Below are 19,620 nucleotides of genomic sequence, written 5' to 3'. Positions count from 1 at the left end.
AATCTCTTGGCAAACAACAAGAAAAAAAAGTCTTTTTATTCAAGTGTTACAGAAACAGTCCCTGAAGACATGTCAACACGTTGGTATCAGTCATGAAGGCTTAACAAGGAGGATCACAAGAAGAGAAATTCACTTTTCATAAAATGAAGTCAGCATTTTTAAATCACCATCACTGTCATATGTCAAATTTATCCACAGAATTGCTGTAACACATTTTGAAGTAGGAGTTTAAAAAGCAGGATGTTTGAATGGGAAGAAAATTAATGCTGTATCCATCGTGTTGTTTGTAGAGTTATTCTGTTTTTATGGTTATCTAGTTAGTCTGTCAACAGTAAAACAGAATCTATGCTAGCTAGCCCCTGGCATTAATTAAGAGCCGTGTGTGAGCTTTTGTGGTATGAGACAATCTTGGCTGACAGTATTAACTGGTCAGACTTATTTAACTCTCTGGCCTGTAAAATAACATCACACTTTCTTCATGATTGTCCAAAAATGGCCCACCTACAGAGTGATCCAGATTTTTTTATTATTATTATTATTATGTATGTTTTTTGCTACTTTTACTGCATAAAGTTATCAAACATCTGTGCTTGTCATTAAGTATGAAATATTCACAACTTTTTGTTTTTAACCCTTCAAATGCCAATTTGTTTACACAATGCACCTGTTGGAAAAAGAAACCCTCAAAGTTTACATTTTTATATATTCTCAGTGCCATCAATAGTTCTTACGTAATAATAATACAGTCTAAGATTTTATTAACAGCAACACTGATTAAAATTCATTTCTATTTTTTTGTGCAGTGATTGATTTAGAATTTTAACCCTTGAAACCCCCGTTAGATGTGTATGAGTGTGCGTTTTGCATGTGTGTGTATGTGTGTGTGCGCGCTCAGGAGCAGCAGGTCTTGCAGACCACTTCATAGTGGGCCTTGCAGGCAGGCTTTTCACATTTGGAGCAAATGATTTACATTTTTCTTTTTGAGGTGCACACCTCACACCTTCTCCTTATTTCATTGGAAAGTTAAGGTTAGGGTTAGTCCCTGATACAGTGAATACAACCTTCTTTCCATCTTAGGAGAGAAAAATGACCTGGGAGCAGCCAGGCCTCTTTATAACCTAAGCCCTGGCTGCACCTGAATATGCATGTTTATAAACAGTGCTAGAGATGTTTTCTCTTTCCTCCAGTAGTTCTCTCTGGTGTTGGAGCTCCTCTTCGTATGCTGGCGTTGTTCTTTGCTCATCCATATCTCATAAATGCAGTGAGCAGCCGCCGCTCGTATAAATCTTTAAGATCCTGAAATCTGGACATCTCTTCACACAGTCAAAGACGAAAAAGAAAACAAAACGCTGAGGTCTTTTTCTGAGTTGTCGTCTTCTTCTTCTTCTTCTTCTTCTTCTTCTTCTTCTTCTTCTTCTTCTTCTTCTTCTTCTTCTTCTTCTTCTTCTTTTATTAGCCGTTGACAGCTAGCTTAAGGTGTATTGCCGCCACCTGTAGGATTGGAGTGTGACACAGGAAATTGTGGAGTAAATAATATCAACAAAAATTATACACACACATACACACACACACACACACACACACACACACACACATATGTATATATGCACACACATCCAAAATTCCAAGGTTAAATTCTGCACATTAAACCAGTCTCCCTCAAGTATTTCATTAACAGCTCATATTTTTTGTCTGCTGCTGACCCAAGGAGAAGAACCAAGTTTTCCTTAACAAGCTGGTATATCACCTGTTGTCTTCCTTTTACATGTTGAGTACACTCAACGAGAACATGTTATACTGTTTCTGCCGTCTTACAACTTTCACAGAGTCCTGTTAGGTGTTGTTTGAGTTTACATTCAGATTGCATCCTGTATGTCTTATTCTTGAACGGGTAGATACTGACTCTTTTTCATGTTCCTGTCCAAAGTGGCAACTATGATGACGTGTTTTTGGATGCTGTATAAATGCCCCCCTGTGTCTGATACACTATTCTTATAGATGGCAAAATTGGGACAACACATTTCCACTTCTCACATAACCTGCATGTCATCATGGAGCTCTCCTGAGCAGCATTACAAATTATGATCAACCAATTGTTAGTTTGAAATTATTGAAAGTTCTAAGTACATGGCACGAACAAAAATGAAAAATACACGTCGATTTACAGATAAAAGCTGAAGTAACCTTATAACTTAAACCTATGTCAGCCAATCAGAATCAACCCCTGTCATTTAGTTTGGCATTTAAGAACAAAAGACACAGGCTGTTTTCGAATTCGCATACTATACTAGCAGTGCCTACTGATTCGACCAAAATGTAGTATGCAGTATGCAGTATGCAGTATGCGAACAAATGTCAGAGATGTAGTATGAGAAAAACACCCGGATGATGTACTGAATCTGGAAAAATCCACAGTATGCATCGGACCAGTCTGCTTCGCCTACTGTTACCCATAATGCAACGCGCCTGGTCCCATATCAGAAATGAAAATGGCCGAGAGCGGAGCAACAACAACCGGAGTAGCAGAGGAATATAAATGTGAGAGCCATTTCTTTTTAATCTTTAAATCCTCATCATCTCCACCACTGAAAGTTAATATAAAATGCTCTCTCTGATTATATATTTGCAAATAAGTTACTCGTTGTTTGTTTATTTTGTACATTTTCAATAAAGTTTTTTGGGGAAAAAAAGTCAGCCGTAGCCAACTTCTGTTTTCTTTGAACTGAAGACCAGCGTAGCATACTACAAAAATTAACCCAACTGAACAGTCATACTACATACTGCTTATGAAAGTGGTATGTAGTAGGCGAATTCGAAAACAGGCACAGGCTGTGTCCGAAATGGCATACTAACGTACTAATCATACTGAGTGTGACGTCAAAAATAGTATGTAGTGCGTTCACATTAAATAGTATGAAAAGATTGTGTTCGCGAGAAATACCCGGATGTATACTATATCGGTAAAAATTTTAAGTATGGGAGGTGGGCATACTAGGGTGCTTCCCAATGTGCCAAAATGCAGTCTCCTATCTCCTCTCTCCTCCACGACACCGGAAGTACTTTGTGAGCAGCCATATTGGAGGACATTCCAAAGCGCCAAATGTGCTCGGAGGAGAGAGGAGAGAGGAGAGAGGAGACTGAGCTGGAGGAGGCATAATCGAGGAAACACAAGTGCAGGCTTCGCGGAAGTCTTTTCACTGACAGACACGCCCCCTTGTGACGTATCAGAGCCGGTCACAAAGCGTCAGCTGTCCACATGTGTGAAACGTGAGCACCATGGAGCAAGATACGCTGTTTAAGTGTAAAGCCTGGCTCGCACTTCAGCATTCTCGCCCGATTTAACCCAGATTCGGTCCTCCCCACAATCAGAGAGGAAATCTGGTCGGGGACTAAAATCCACCCCGACGTTCGGTAAAGATTATCTTCTAGTGTGAGCTGTTGACAGATGAATCTTTGGCCCCACGATCGTCTCACAGACTCGTCAGAGCCGCCCCGATAATTTTCAAACATGTTTGATATTTATCTGGATGATTACAACATTCATTCTCACTGAGGATGACAACAGACAATTAGAAAGAGCCCCAGAGACCGGACAACAGACAACAAGGCTTAAAGTGAAACTGAAAGGCTCCGGGTCAGCTGACTGCGCGCTCCACTGGCTCACTCCAGCCAGTTCAATAATGCCTTTAAAAATAACACATAACCACGCAATTTTCATACAGTAGCAAACTATTGTTTTATCAGTGATCGGTGTGAGATCATGCAATTTTTGGCTGATACAGCAACAGTTTCACCTCTGTCCCTCTGCGTGCGCGTAATGGATGAAAGGCACCGCTGCAGACAGCTCTGCTTCTCTCTCCTCCTGTCCCACCAGTGCACTTAGCAGTGCTTATAGCAGAATAAACACATTATTTATTAACACAAAGTGGCCCCAACATAAGAAGTAAAAACTATCACTCTGGGGACGTTTTCTTTTTCATTCATGAACATATTCATGTTAAACTGATCTAAAAGTGAATATGAATTTTCTGTGGTCGAGCGCCCTGTTGTTTACATCATTTTCTTTAATTTAGTTTCTCCCGTGCGTTCAGACCGGTTTATCCAGCTGTGACGCCGCCATCACTCCAACACTGACGTCATGTGACGCTCCGGAGGAGAGGACATCTCAATGCTCATAAAATGAACCTCCTCGTCTCCTCTCTCCTCTCTTCGTTTCCTCGTGTCTCTGGCATGCATCTCTGGTGGGCGGGACTAAGACGCAAGTGGAGGAGGCGAGTGGAGGAGGCGTGGATGGAACTTTGGAGCTTTGAGAAGCACCCCTAGTCGCACTGACACGCCCCATAATGCATTGCGAGCCCCGTATTTATAAACATAAATACAGAATGAGATGATAAGATGAGAAGCAACTGAAATGGACATAGCTCTACAGGGAAACCTAAACGTAAGTACATAGAAGTAAAGTGCCTGAGGCGACGGACGGATCGTCTTTGGTGTCTGCGAGCAGTAAACATTTTTTAATTCGAAGAGTGATGAATTCGTCTTGAGACCGGTGTTAGCTAAAAATCATCCACTAGCGAACTTCCCATTTTCAAAATAAAAGCACCCGTTTATCTCCTTGGAAGTTCTTTAACGCTTTTGTAAATTGAGCTCTTGTTTTGGAGCGGACCGGAAGTTTCTTCGATAACGTATTGGCGCTCTTAACAGAATGTCCGAAATGTCGAAATTAAATTTGTATCCGTGCGTTTTGTGGCCCAAATGACCACATTTTGGTGTTCTACGTGATGACTTTCTCGCCTAAAATGTTCTTAAAACTTTCAAATGTGGCGAATCAACAGAGATATTTGATAGCCTGGTGTGCTTCCATGGACTTATGTGTGCTTCCAATTCTTGTCGTCGGAGGTTTTGAAATGCATCATGGGAAACCGAGTAGTATACTACAGTGTAAACGGTTGGCACTCTAACCATACTTATAGTATGTAGTATACAGTATATACACAACGACCATGTAGTATGTAGTATGTTAGTACGCCATTTGGACACAGCCTCAGATTCTGGTGTATACAGGAAACTATAAAACCTGAGTTTTCCAAAAACTTCACTTTGGCCTTAGTTTTCAGAAAGCATTGTTTTAGTGACGTAAAACTGTGGTTTCGTGTGGATGAAAAGCCTAAATTTATGAAAATTTATGCAGTTTCTCAGATACCCAACTTCAAGTGGACGTGGCCTGAAGGGTCTCTGATTGTTCAGGATGTGACTCTTCGAAGCTTGCATGCTTTGTGCTGTGGTGACGCCTCAGATTGAATTGGTTAGCAGCAGCGACAGTTTCAAATGAGGCACACAGGTACAGCATCTCAGTATAAATACATAGCCTACTGTACCATCCCTCACAACACAATTTGAGACTTAAGCTCATTTTGATGATTGAGTTTATTGAGAAATGTTCAGATTACTCTGAGTCGTAACCAACACCAATGATGATAAACTTAGCTCTCCATAGCCCCCTAACAAATGTGTCATAACCTTATATACAGAAAACAGACACAAAGTGATATGTCTCCCTGTGCCATGACCCCATCCCCAACACACAATGAGTGAGAAACAACAACAGGAAATATAGTGTGAAATATAAACCATGTGGTCAGGAGAAAGTTTCCTTAATGTTGCCCTTGCTCCTTGATGTAAAAGCAAAGAACTCTTCAAATGTAAAATAGGACTCTAAAACCCTTACCCCTGAAACCACCTCTGCAAGGGTACTCCACATGACTTATAAATGAAGGTAACCATCATGTTAACAGCTACACAAATTTGTTTTATGTTAATATATTTTTCAAAAACTCTCAATGACTTTAATAACGCTTACTTTATAACTCTGAACACAAAGAGAATCTGCTTTAAAGGGACAGTTACGTTTTTTTGAAGTGGGGTTGTATGAGCTCTATGTGACCACTAAGGACATTAGATACAGTAGAAAGTTGTCTCCTCTCCCTCAGTAAGACACAGACTGTAATCGCTGGTGACTAGGAAATAGGCGCGAACAGGGAAAGACCGTACCAGATTCAAAGGCTATTTTCTCTGCCTACAAGAACTAAAATCAAAAAGTAATACCACCACAGTTTAAGATTACAACATAAAATATTTTTTAAGTGCATTAAGTCTTCGAAAATATAAACATTTATCCTTACCTAACTAACTGGTCATGTATCCTTCCGCGCAGCGCTAGTGCGCTCTGTTCCCCCTCCTCCTTTCAGCTGTAGGGAATGTAAACAAGCTATGTTTCGGGCGCTGGTTACAGCTTCGTGTAAGTTTGATCAAGTATCGTAATTCTTTTGTTTGTACTCTAAGGATTGTGAGGCAACATAGGAAATTCAAAATGAGTGACTATGACAGCGATGATGAAGTTCCATTCGCTTTGGAACCAAAAGGATACCTGTATGAACCGGAGTACACAGAAGAAGAGCTGCTACAGATGGCGACTGAAAGGAATACAGAGGAAACATCCACGGACACTGGACATCAAGATAGAGTCAGAAATACTCAGTGGTGTAAATGTCTGAGCTGTGACTCAATGCCCACGGATGCTGAGTGTTACTGCTGCCACGAGTGGAACTTGGTTACAGACACTCTTCAGGATTTGTCTGAGGACACTGCTGGCTCTCAAGCCGCCTGTATAACTCATCACACAGATTTCCCTGCTCTTCTAAATTCTGGAGTGTCCGGTAACAGCAACAACAACATTAACAGTCGTGGCAGCAGTAACACTCAGCATCTTGATGTCCAGTTTCTACTGTATCTAATGTCCTTAGTGGTCACATAGAGCTCATACAACCCCACTTCAAAAAACTGAACTGTCCCTTTAAGGTCGGCTTAGGGGGAAACCAAACACCAACACAAGCCAGTCCAGTGGTATCATTCATTTATGAATGATCATGAGTGAAGTCAGATTTACTTTGTAGTTAAAACCTTTCCCACATTTAGAACAGCTGAAAGGAATCTTTAGTGTGAACAAACATATGCGCTGTTAGATTGTCTTTACGGTTAAATCCTTTCCCACATTCATAACAGGTGTAAGGTTTTTCTTTTGAGTGAACACACAACATGTGTCTGCCTAAATCTGCTTTATGAGTAAATTCTTTTTCACACTCTGAGCAGCTGAAAGGTTTTTCTTTGGTGTGGACTAACATATGTTTGGCCAGATTGTCTTTGCGGTTAAATCCATTCCCACATTCAGAACAAATGAAAGGTTTTTCTTTGGTGTGCACAAAAACATGTGTGTTCAGATGTTCTTCTCGTTTGAAACTTTTACTACATGCAAAACAGCTGTAAGGTGTTTCCTTTGAATGTACCAACATATGTGTTGTTAGATTGTCTTTACGGTTAAATCCTTTCCAACACTCTGAGCAGCTGAAGGGTTTTTCTGTGGTGTGGACAAACATATGTGAAGCCAAATTTGCTTTACGGTTAAATCTTTTGCCACACTCAGAACAGCTGAAAGGTTTTTCCTTGGTGTGGACAAACATGTGTCTTGCCAAACTTTCTTTATGGTTAAATCTTTTTTCACATTCAGAACAGGTGAAAGGTTTTTCTGTTGAGTGGACAATCATGTGTCTGCTCAAAGCTTCTTTACGGGAAAATCCTTTTTCACACTGAACACAGCTGTAAGGTTTTTCCTTTGTGTGGACTAACATGTGTCTTTCTAAATCTGTTTTATGACTAAATCCTTTTCCACACTCTGAGCAGCAGAAAGGTTTTTCTTTGGTGTGGACTAACATGTGTTTAGTCAGATTTCCTTTAAGGTTAAATCCTTTACCACACGCAGAACAGCTGAAAGGTTTTTCTTTTGAGTGAACACAAAACAAGTGTCTGCCCAAATCTGTATTATGAGAAAATTCTTTCCCACACTCTGGGCAGCTAAAAAGTTTTTCTTTTGAGTGGACAAACATATGTCTAGTCAGATTTCCTTTAAGGTTAAATCCTTTACCACACGCAAAACAACTATAAGGTTTTTCTTTTGAGTGCACACAGGACATGTGTCTGCCTAAATCTGCTTTATGGGTAAATTCTTTTCCACACTCAGAGCAGCTGAAAGGTTTTTCTTTGGTGTGGACAAGCATATGTTTAGTCAGATTTCCTTTAAGGTTAAATCCCTTACCACATTCAGAGCAGCTGAAGGGTTTCTCTTTTGTGTGAACTAACATGTGTCTTCCCAAATCTGCTTTATGAGCAAATCCTTTTTCACACTCTAAACAGCTGAAAGGTCTCTTTTCTGTGGGAGAAACCACTGGATTAATAATATCAGACTCAGAAAAATAGTGTGACTCTACAGTCTCTGCTCTTTCATTTGTGACAGATTTCATTATTTCAGGACAGTCCCTGGTCTCCGTCCAGTCATCTGCCTCATCTTCAGACACTGATCCAGTCTCTGAGGAGGCTTCAATTTGAACCTCAATCTCTGGTTGTAAATTTCTTTCTGGATCTGAGCTCTTTGCTGGTTCTGGTCTTCCACAGTCCTCTCCACCAGCTGCTGTATCCATATGGTCAGTTAGTCTCTGATGGAGCCGTGAGGACTGAGGTTTCTCTTCATCATTTTCACTCTTCATATGGACTGAAGGAAACAGGACCTTGGTATCAGCCTCCTCCAGTCCTTGAAGCTGCTCTCTCCTCTGACCGATCCACAGTTCCTCCTCTTCCTCTTTAATGAGTGGAGACTCATTATCCTCCTGGTCTGGATAGGGGCTCCACTCCTGCTGCTCAGAGGGAAGCTCCTCTTTCTTCACAATAACTAGCTGAACATCTGCAGGACACAGTGAAGAAATAAAAACAAGATATGAGGTCAGTGATTCTGACAGTGGGGTCCCAGGATCCCCTAGGGGTCTGTGAACCATAGATTTGGGATCTGTGGAATAATTTAAAAGTAATTGTAAAAATTTGCTCTATTATTGAAAACCATATCAACAAACTGGGATCTGTTGCACCAGTAGAATCAGCATTTTTTTCAAACATTCCCACCCAATTCAGTTTTGTGCAATGAGATTAATTTTGATATGCTTGTGACATGTATTTTACTTCATAGTGCGAAACAATAATAAAAAAAAACTCGGTGAAAAAAATCATTGTGGAGCCAACTAATCTAAAAGTTTACTAAAAGAACTGAAAAATATACTTGGGAAGTATAAACGTCAAAAAAGAAATCTCAAAGAACTGAAGGTGGAGTTCACCTGTTTTCACACATCTGTTAACCAAAGATATGGATTAATACTGTACATGTCAAAGATATATTTAAGAAACTAGATCATTCTTCAGGAGGCGCATGCTCTTTGTTGGACACAAATTACCTCCTCCTCCTCTCCTCGGAATTTGGCTTACTCTCTATTCTCATCCTCCTGGATCTCACAGCCTCTTAGGATACAATCAACCATCCCATCCTGCTTTCCCACCTAAAATGTCTTTCCACTTCATGAACAATGCCTGCACCTGGCTGAAATCATAGCCTCTGACTGGAAACAGTTCATTTTCATCAATAACTGTTTCTCCTCTACTGCTCTCCTGTTGCAAGGCATCCCTCAGGGTTCAGTGCTTGGTCCCCTCCTCTTCATCTTTGTTTTAGATTTTTTTTTCTATGCATGTACTTTACTGTTATTTATCTATTTTGTAGATTTGTATTTGTTATAACTTGTATTTTAGTTTTTTTCTACCTTGTAAAGCATCTATGAGTTTTTGAAATGCGCTCCATAAATAACATGTATTATTGTTATTATTGTTATTAGGGGCACTAATAGCTCTGAGAGAATCTGTACCCAAACAGCTAGCAGGGCCATGTTCCAATAACAGCTTATGGTAAACCATTGATTTCTCACTGACACATGAAAATCACTCATTGGTACCTACCAGTTGCTCATTGGCATATGCCAATTGTCAGGTGCCATCTGCGAATTGCTCAGTGACACCTGACAATTTCTCATTGTTAACTCACAATTGCTGATTAGTACCCGACAATTGGTCATTTACACCTGACAAAATGAAAATTGCTAATATATACCTGCCAGTTGCTCACTGGTACTTCACAATACTCATTGACATCTGGAAATTGGTCATTTGAGCCTGACAGTTGCTAAGTGACACATGCTAGTAGCTTAGAAATCTTTTTTTTTAAATTGAATGAGTGTAGCAAGGAGAGAGGGTCAAAGTATAATTTTTTTTACATACTTGGCATCCCTAATAACCTTCATGTTCATCTTTCATCATCATTGACCCAAATGCACACAGGAGTCCCATCCTGAACACTTTTTTATTTAAGTATTAACCACTAATAATACTGCTACCTGATGCCAGCAGGAAGTGTGTTTTACTCTCTTAATTTGGATCACCTTGGTTAAGAAAAAATCTTCCTTCTTATGTGCCAAGAAAGGGTATTTTCACCCTAATGAAGAACTCTCAAAGGTGGCTGTGGTGGAGAGATGTAAACAGAAAAGTACATAAAATCAGTTTCATATGTGAGGATGGGCAGATCCCCCCAAATTAAGAAAATCGTCCTAGATCAATCAGGGCATCTAACTGTAAACGCAGGTGAAATTCGGTAATAATGTCTTTCTACTTGTGACTGTTTATAAGACACACAGTACACTGACCAGACAGGATAAATACTACTTTAAGATGTATAACTGTGATGGAGTGTTGAGTTCAATAGGGTCAATGATTGACTCTTTTTGGATATATTTAATGTTTTCACTCTCACTGATTCCCCTAAACTTATTGCATGGCATAAGGTTCATTGTTTCAAAGAGTTCCACTGTTGGTATGCACATTTAAGTAGGGATGGGCAAGTACCCATACCAGGTATCAGTATCTGGCCGATGCCAGCCTTTTTTCAAGGTATCAGTACTCACAGATACCAGCAGCAGATACTCTAGGCAAAAAAATCTTACATCGAGCATATCCTCCTCGCCACTAGTTGCTGTGGTTTAACCATAGACCGTATAAAACATGGACATAGTCTCCCCGACGTCACCCGCAACGGAAAATGAAGCACATTGGCTATAGCGGCCATATTGGTAGTGGCAAGGGCTTCACCTACAGCCATAGGGCGCCAGCCGTCACGTGACCCTCAGCTGTGCCTCTTATTGGGGGAGCTCACGATCTTAATGTCATCTGAACGGCCGTGTTAGAAAAAAATTCACCCCTTCAAACACGAGACATTTTTTGAACCAGGCTGCAAATAGGTTCATTTCTGCTTTGAAAACGGCTTTTTTGGCTTGGTGTGTATGTGACTTCCAGTACTTCCGGAGCCAGTCTCAAGCGAACACTCCAGAAACAGCACATTTTAGCACTTACGCAATGTTTCATATTCTCAGACTGGAGGTTGCCGCTTGGGTTTAACACAGCGGCAAATTTGCGCCAGGTCCTGTTCAGACAACATGAATGAACCAGGGAGAAAACTGTTAAACTGTTTTATTTTGCACTTTAGTTTACTTTAAAAAATAGTTAAACTCTGACAGTTGTTAGTTTTATTGTGCACTTTTAAAATACATATTTTTAATATTTATCAAAAAAAATCTAAACTAAGAGAGAGTTGTTTGTGTTATTTGGACTTCATGGCAGAGTGACTGTGCTGTCTTTGATCAAAATGATCTGTCACTGTTAATTCAAATTTTATGTATCAAAAGTACTATGGTATTGGTACTCGGTATCGGTGAGTACTTAAGGAGTACTCGTATTGGTAACGTCTGCATAAAAAGAGGTATCGAACATCTCTACATTTGAGTGACCAAAAAGACTGAAAAGGTGGTCAAATATCAAATGTGGTGGTCGAGTCTGGTCCAAAGTGCCAGGGCCAATTTTTTTGTCCCAGTCCACCTCAGGTCCAGCCTACGTCATCATGAAGCATCTACTAATAAAACTTGACTTACTTTCCGGCTCATCTTAAGTCATTTCGGTTTGATGCAGCCAACAAGTGTTTCAAACAACTGTCAAGAGCAGTCACAGATATCATACGTCATAGATTACATGTTATACCGTCATTGCGTTTGCACACATGGGCTTGTGCTCGTGCATGAAGTGTACTGTGCTAACATCTGATTTACAAAAATGAAGTGCAGACGTGATAAAAGTTGCTGTTCATTCAAAAACGTGTTTACAGCAAACAGGCTTGGATCTGAAACTTATTTTGCTTTCAGTGCACACCGTACACAGGGTGAATATTTTGTAACTCTGCGGTTAAGAAGATAAAAGGGTTCACGAGTTTGTCCAATGAGAGACACAGCTCCGCTCAGTGACTGACGGGACGCCTGCGTCAAATCCAACATGGCCCCTGTCAACGGTCATTACTCTGCATCAGGTACTGACGGGTGACGTGGAGGAGGCTCCAGACACCACCCAGCATGATTGTTAAGTGTGCTGATGTTTCGAATACAATTTATGTTTTCACACAGGAAACGTAAATAAACGTTTCTTTCTTTCCACGCAGCAAACCCACAGTAGATTTCACATTTCCAGAGCGATTTTAATGATGTGTTTTACATGAATTAAGCTCGGCGATGACAGCCATGGACCTAGCTCGATTCCTTGAAGCATTATCACACACATTTTTAGGAACCAACCTGCTCTGTGCATCTTTATCTCAGGTGTTAAAATCACATCCAGTAGTATTGTTGGAGCTGGAGCTCCTCTTCGTATCCAGACGGTGTTCTTTGTTCGTCCATGTCTCTGATAACCGCAGCGAGCAGCCGCCGCTCGAATAAACCTGTAAGATCCTGAAACCTGGACATCTCCTCACATCCAAGAGTCAAAGAAGAAAAACAAATCTTAACGTCGTTTGAGAGGATTCCTCGAGTTGGCTGGCGAAGACCGAAAATATAAACTTCATCTACTTCTTCCGCTTCCGCCTTTCTTCTTCTTCTTCTTTCGTTTAATTGTGGGTAGCAAACAATGTACAAGTGTATAGAGCCACCTACCGTACAGGAGTGTGTATCGTCACATTTATACCGATAAATTCTTCCCATCTGTTGTGAACATAGACTGTGTCTCGTTCAGAAAGCAGACTAATGCTCTCCTGACATCTCGGGTCTTTTCTCTGCCCTCCTTTATCCTCGAAAGTCCAGCCAGACTCCAGTCCTGCTGCGCTGCCTTGACCTTTACCTCTTCCTCCTTCTTCTTTCTGGAAAATTTTCCACCGGTATAGACGTATCTAGTTGTACTACTGTCCACCACAGGCGGACGGAAACTAAATAATGCTACAAAGCATCATTTTGGATATACTTTAGAAAGATCAAAGTATCCCATGTGCATTTCTGATGTAGTTAAATGGCTTGATCTGAAAATATGTGAAATGAACACAAATCATCAGCCTTCAGTGGCCTATGACCATATTTGTCGGAAATTTCAGCATAAAAGAAATCAAAGCTAAAAATATACAGTGTTGCGGTTCACTTAACTGTTATTTTGATCCAAAGAGGGAACCCGATCTCATGAAAGTACATGAAAAAAAAAGGAAAAAGCCCATTTTCTGGCTCTAGATGGCAGCACGCACAGCCATACAAACTTGAAGCATTTGTTGCACTGTGGTTTTTCCCTCCTTGGGTATATATATATATATATATATATATATATATATATATATATATATATATATATATATATATATATATATATATATATATATATATATATATATATATACATATGCCCAGTGGCGTAGCTACAATTAGGCAAACACAGGCAGTTGCCTGGGAACCCAAGTTTCCCAGGGGCCCCGAAATTATCTCTTAAAAACTGATTTGTGAAGTTCTCTTCAATTGAAAGCATTTCTTTTTTCTAAATCTTACTTCACATGCTTCAAAATACATCAAAAGGCTTAATCTCCAATGATAGTTTTGGGTACTCCCCTCCCTTCTTATTCAATGGGCTATTCCATGTTACAACACATCTGAAAATTTGATTCAGGAAGAAAGTTGTAAAACACACTTTTTTTCCTGTTTTTTTTTCTTATTTTCAACCAAGTCGAAAATAAAAACAATGTTGCTCTGAGATCTAAGATAAACATATAAGACTTTTAGGATTTTAAGGACTTTATTTAGCCCAGGAAACAGGATAATTTTCTCAAAATCAAACTTTTTGATTTGGTGATAAACACGGTTGTACAAAATCTCTTTTTTGGATACATAACTCACTGGACAGGGGGGTCAAATAAAAATACATTAACTTTAAAATAATAGTACCAAAAAGTATGGTGACTGTAAATATCACCTCTATCAGTAGATTTTTTTCCTGTTTTATGCTGTGCTTGATATTTACATATTTTTTCTTTACTAAATTATTTTTTTTAATATTTACCTATTGTAATGTTTTTCACTTTGTACTTTCTTGTTTGTTACTGTTACTCTGTAAATTCCCCACTGTGGGACAAATAAGCTGTCAATTGACCATAAAAGATTTCAAATCCAGGACAAAGTGGACTAAATTATGTATTCACTTTTTTCAAAATCAAACTAAAGTACAGCACTTGAGGAAATGCATTTAGTTGCGTTAAGTTACCATGTACAAGATTAGCACTGTCTCATGCCTTGATTCTGGGAAAGAGACAGTGGACCCAGGGAAGGCCAGTCTAGCTCTGAGGAAGATGAGTTACAAGGACATGGAGGGCCCCATTGACTGGGTTTGCCTTGGGCCCCCAAACAACTAAATACCCCGCTGATATAGCCCAAGTTATTTATGACTTTTTTAAAGATGTCAATGACATCAATGCCTTTTTTTCATTTAGATCATTGTTCAAAATCTTATGGTTTACCATATGAAATACAAAAACTCAAATAATTTTATTATATAATCGAGGTCATTGAATCAGTGCGCCAGTCCAGTCTCTCCACTTGGAGACCCATTACGCAATGTTGTTTAGGATCCAGTAGATGTCAGTATTGAGCAACAAAGTGACAGTACCAACACAGTATCAATACAATACGGGTAATGTGCCAAAAAGGTTCATGACGCCTCACCTACCCATCACTATCCAGACCCCCTACAAGATAAACAATTTACACGTTGAGTGGATCATAAATTAAATAACATCAGGATATCGTTCTTCCAGTGTGGCTCTCTCTACATAGCCCTCTTCTCTCTGCCTCTCTTGACAGTTGTTTTTGCAGTTTAATGTTTAATAAAGACACTCTAATGTGAGATTCAGAGCTGCTGAGGAGGTTTCCCCCAAACTCTGGGTTGACATGTGAAGCTCCAAAGTCAGCGTGAGGGGAAATCTAACACCACATTCAGAGCAGCTGCATCCTGTCCTTCATTTAAGAACAATCATGTACTGTTGGATTTCCTTTTGGTTAAATCTTTTACCCCATTCAAAACAGCTGAGAGGTTGTAAATGACAAAGCAAATGTCTTGTTAGATGTTGTTTATGGCTATAGTCTTTCCTGCATTCAGAGGTTTTTCTTTGCAGTGGACAAAATACGTGTTGCCAGATTTTTTTTCATATCAGGTTTTTTGTTTTTTTCTTCTTTTTTTTTTGGTGTGGACAGATCTGTGTCTTTTCAGCTTAGATTTGTGGATAAAGCTTTTACCACAGTCAGAACAACTAAAAGGTTTTACTTTTGAGTGCATGAATATGTTTATTATAAACTGTGAATTATGAGTAAATCATTTTGAACACTCTGAGTGGCGGAAAGTTCTTTTCTCTTCAAAGCAGAAAAATCTGTATCTTAAATTTAGATACTCTGCTATCTATTTATATTTAGTCTGTATGTAAAAATTATGATTGTATGAGAGAGGGCCTGTTTTCATTGATGCCTTTACTGCAACAACCTATAAAAATCATTTTCTATTGTCTCTTTAAAAACTTCTGACTGAATACTTGAAAATAACTGCAAACAGTTCGCACAAGATTATTTAAATATTTTGCCTACAGTCTGAACAAAGCCAAAAGGAACAAAGTAAATCAAACAAATTCTCCACATGTGAGCAAGGAGGTGAGGGAGGAGGCTGTAAGTGAAACATGAAGCCACAGCCCTCTCAGTGAGATCCCAGTCCTCCACTCCAGGTTCAGTTCCTGTGGGAGCAGAGGACAGAGACTCTCTGGCTCCACAGCTGACGCTGGACGTCATCGTCCACCAACAACTGCCACTGTCAGTCAGCTCCAGACACTCTTACATAATCCTGAGTCCTTAAATCACACCAGTGAAAATGTGAGAGCGGCTGCATGTCTCTCCATGGTTTGGTGTGTCCAATGGGTTAAGTCAGAAGTGAAAAACCCATCACCACCAACTTCTGCACACGATCAAGACTGGCAAATATGTAAAGGCAGCAAGAACAGAGACACACATGCACATCGGGTACCAATGGGAGGAGTCATCTGCTGGTTAAATGCAACTTTATTCTGTTTGCCACATTACCTAAGAAAAGTTTTAAAAAAAGATGCTACTGTATGTCTAAAGAGAAAGTCTTTTTTTCAGAGTGTTTCCATAACGAGTGAGAAAAGTGAGCACAATTACCAGTCAATGAGTAATCAATAAAATCTTTACTCATGTTTCTTACTATTTACTGGTCATCACACTGATAAAATATCACTTTAAAAGTTTAACCAAGGGTTAAATGAAGACATCCATACATTACAATGACTGATATCAAATAAAACCTTTGCTGCTTTGTGACAGAAACACATCTGACAGTTTGTGTTTATGGAGCTTCAGGGCAGCAGCTGTGGGAAAAGGGGATTCTGGTGAAAGGGAGTCAGTGAACCAAGAGTGGAGAGCTAGAGGCTGGAAAACCAAACAATGTGCTGAAGGATGATAAAACTCTGTAGAACAAACTGAATAGGTTGGGTGATAGCTTTGTAAGTTTGTTACCTTAAACTCCTGTTTTCACACTTTCTTCTAATTTTGTTTTGTAGCAACGAGTAACGAAAATAGGCCTAAATAGAGAAAATGTATCAGAGTAAAAGTACATATCTTATTAAGGAAATGTAGTGGAGTAAAAGTAAAAGTTGTCAGACATAAAAGTAACAAAGTAAAGTACAGATATGTAAAAAAATTTACTTAGGTACAGTAGCAAAGTATTTGTACTTTGTTACATTACAACACTGGACGCGGAGCACATGCACTGAGCTTCTTTGGTCGACCATGGCGAGGTCTGTTCTGAGTGGAGCCCGTCCTGTTAAACCTCTGGATGGGTTTTGGTCACTGAGCTGCAGCTCAGTTTCCAGGTATTGGCAATCTTCTTAAAGCCTAAACCATCTTTATGTTGAGCAACAATTTTTTTTTTTCAGATCTTCAGTGAGTTCATTATCATGAGGTGCCATGTTGAACGTTCAGCGACCAGTGTGAGAGTGAAATACCAAATTTAACACACCTGCTCCCCATTCACACCTGAGACCTTGTAACACTAACGAGTGGCATGACACTGGGAAGGTAAAATAACTAACTGTGCTCAATTTGGGTATTTTCACTTAGGGATCAGGGTATTTCTTGTACTTTGGACTCTTGGAGCTTTTTGAGAATTGTTAGTTCCATGGACAAAGCAGAACTTTTGAAAAGAACCGGGCAACAGGGCCAGGCTGCTAAAATGAAATTATTTGTATGCAGACAAGTCAAACATAGAGCAAGCTTAACTGTAAGCGAGGAGGCTAAAGGCTAGCCTGAACCCCGCCTCTGTGCCTCTTGTTAGGTTGACTGAAGTTGTGTTGAGTCAGCATTTCCAATTTGTCCCCTGCTTTACTAGCAGATGGGTGAAGTCATGAAGGCTGTGAAGTAAATCATTTTACAGGCCTCAGGGAATCTAGAGAAACCTACTCACAAAAGGAAGTGAATCTGTCAGGTGGTCTGACAAATCAAATTTTGAAACTCTTTTTAAACATAACGTGTGCTGTGTCTTCCACCACCTTGTAATCTGCACACAGCTCCAAAGCAAGCGTCCCTGATGGTGTGGAGATCCATGGCACATAGAAGAGAAGGCTACATTAATGCTGAACACTGTGTTCAGGTTTTAGAGCAACAAAGACCACCATTCAGACTTTTTCAGGGACAATCTTGCATATTTTATTGAGAAGATCCTAAACCATGTTCTGCACACAAATACAGCACGGCTCTGTATAGTAGAGTCTGGCTGCGAAACTAGCCTGCAATCCCTCCTTGTCACCCACTGATATTATTTGGTGCAACATGAAGTGAAATATACCACAAATGACAGCTTAAACTTTTTGAACAGCTGGAATCCTGGCCTGACACTTGGAGGATCTTGAATGGAGACTGAGGGTTTTGATTCATGCTAGGTAACAGGTTGTGCAGCAGAGAGATCATTGTGTATCCAGGGGGAGATGGACCTTTGACTTATGCACTCTGAACTCAGCTATGACCTGGGTCAAGGTTCTTGAATTTATGCAAGGGGCCTCAGGATGGTGTTGGACCTCCAATAATGTAAAGTAACACTGAGTAACATTAAGTAACATTAATGTCAAGTTACATTAAGAGAAGTCTGGAGTTTAGCAGTCAGATAAGACAGAGCCTCGGCTTTTCAGGCTCAATTAGAAACTCCTCACATGGACTTTTAACATATCCCACTTCTGCTAATTGGGTTCTGCTAAATGCTGCTGTCCTCCACACAGTGCACCGTAAAAGATGAATATGACCTTGCTTTCTTCGCACTTTTGTGTTCTAAAAACTCTCAATCCTTTTTTTTTTCATGACAGATTAATATCATAAATGTGCGACAAAAGTCATAATTTTATGAAAATAAAATTGTAAATTTATGAGAATAAAGCCTGAAATTTATAAGAATAAACTCATTATCTTAGTCTATAGCTGTAGGCTATCAGGAGATCTAAGATATGTGGTTTAAAAATTGTGACCTCATATATAAGTAAAATGATTTTGATGACACCAAACCTCTCCTGGGTGAAGTTATTTCATATTTTTGTGTCAAATTTTATCAGTGCTGCAACCTGCAGACGTTCCCTAGCGCAGAGGAAAGCTCGTTTTGAGGAAAATTCATTTGTAGCTCACAGTCTACCTTGCTGTGATTGCAGAGAGTGCAATTGGTTTATTAAAGAAAAGGTCCAAAGATGACTTACTGATTAGGGAAAGCTGAGTCTGTTTATCCTATTTGCGAAACCTACCCTGAAGCACAACTTCACATTATGCTCCATGGTCTTCATTTTAGTACAGGTGCTTTCCTTATAGCATAAAGTTATAGAGCTAAATTTATGAGCTAAATCTTGTAATTTTACTTTTTTTTAATTTTGTAACATGGCTCTAATCCTTTGTCATAGTTAATTTGGCCATTTTTAATTTTACTGGAAAGAATTTTAAATCAAGTTCAAAAATATAGATATAGTAAAAGATAATATAATCCAATATCTGTTTTTTTTCCAGAGGGATCTGGAATTGTCTCAGAAAGTCACCCTACGATCCTCCTCTCCGTCTCACAGCTCAGACCTTTACAGATGTCGTTCCCCGGTCATAGCACCATTTGAAATAAACTCCTGATGCTTTAGTCAGTCACCTTCCAAGAGTCACACAAAGAGAAACTATTTCTCAGTCAGCATTTTATTCAAGGCACATGAAAAGTTTACAGCGCTGGTCAATCTCAAAGAGCACATAACACTTTTAAAACAGTCATTGGCTTCGTCTATACAGA

The 19,620-nt window shown here is 39.6% G+C and overlaps 1 pseudogene; it reads right to left on the bottom strand.

Annotated features, from left to right (window-relative positions):
- Positions 1 to 5,467: 5,467 nt before the first annotated feature.
- Positions 5,468 to 12,876, bottom strand: LOC141801669 (uncharacterized; annotated as a pseudogene).
- Positions 12,877 to 19,620: the final 6,744 nt, after the last annotated feature.

The sequence above is a fragment of the Halichoeres trimaculatus genome, unplaced genomic scaffold, assembly GCF_033239565.1.
Source record: "Halichoeres trimaculatus isolate MK-OKI-2021-1 unplaced genomic scaffold, fHalTri1.1 fHalTri1_scaffold_13, whole genome shotgun sequence".
Classification (NCBI taxonomy): Eukaryota; Metazoa; Chordata; class Actinopteri; order Labriformes; family Labridae; genus Halichoeres; species Halichoeres trimaculatus.
This window is presented reverse-complemented; position numbering and strand designations above follow the sequence as displayed.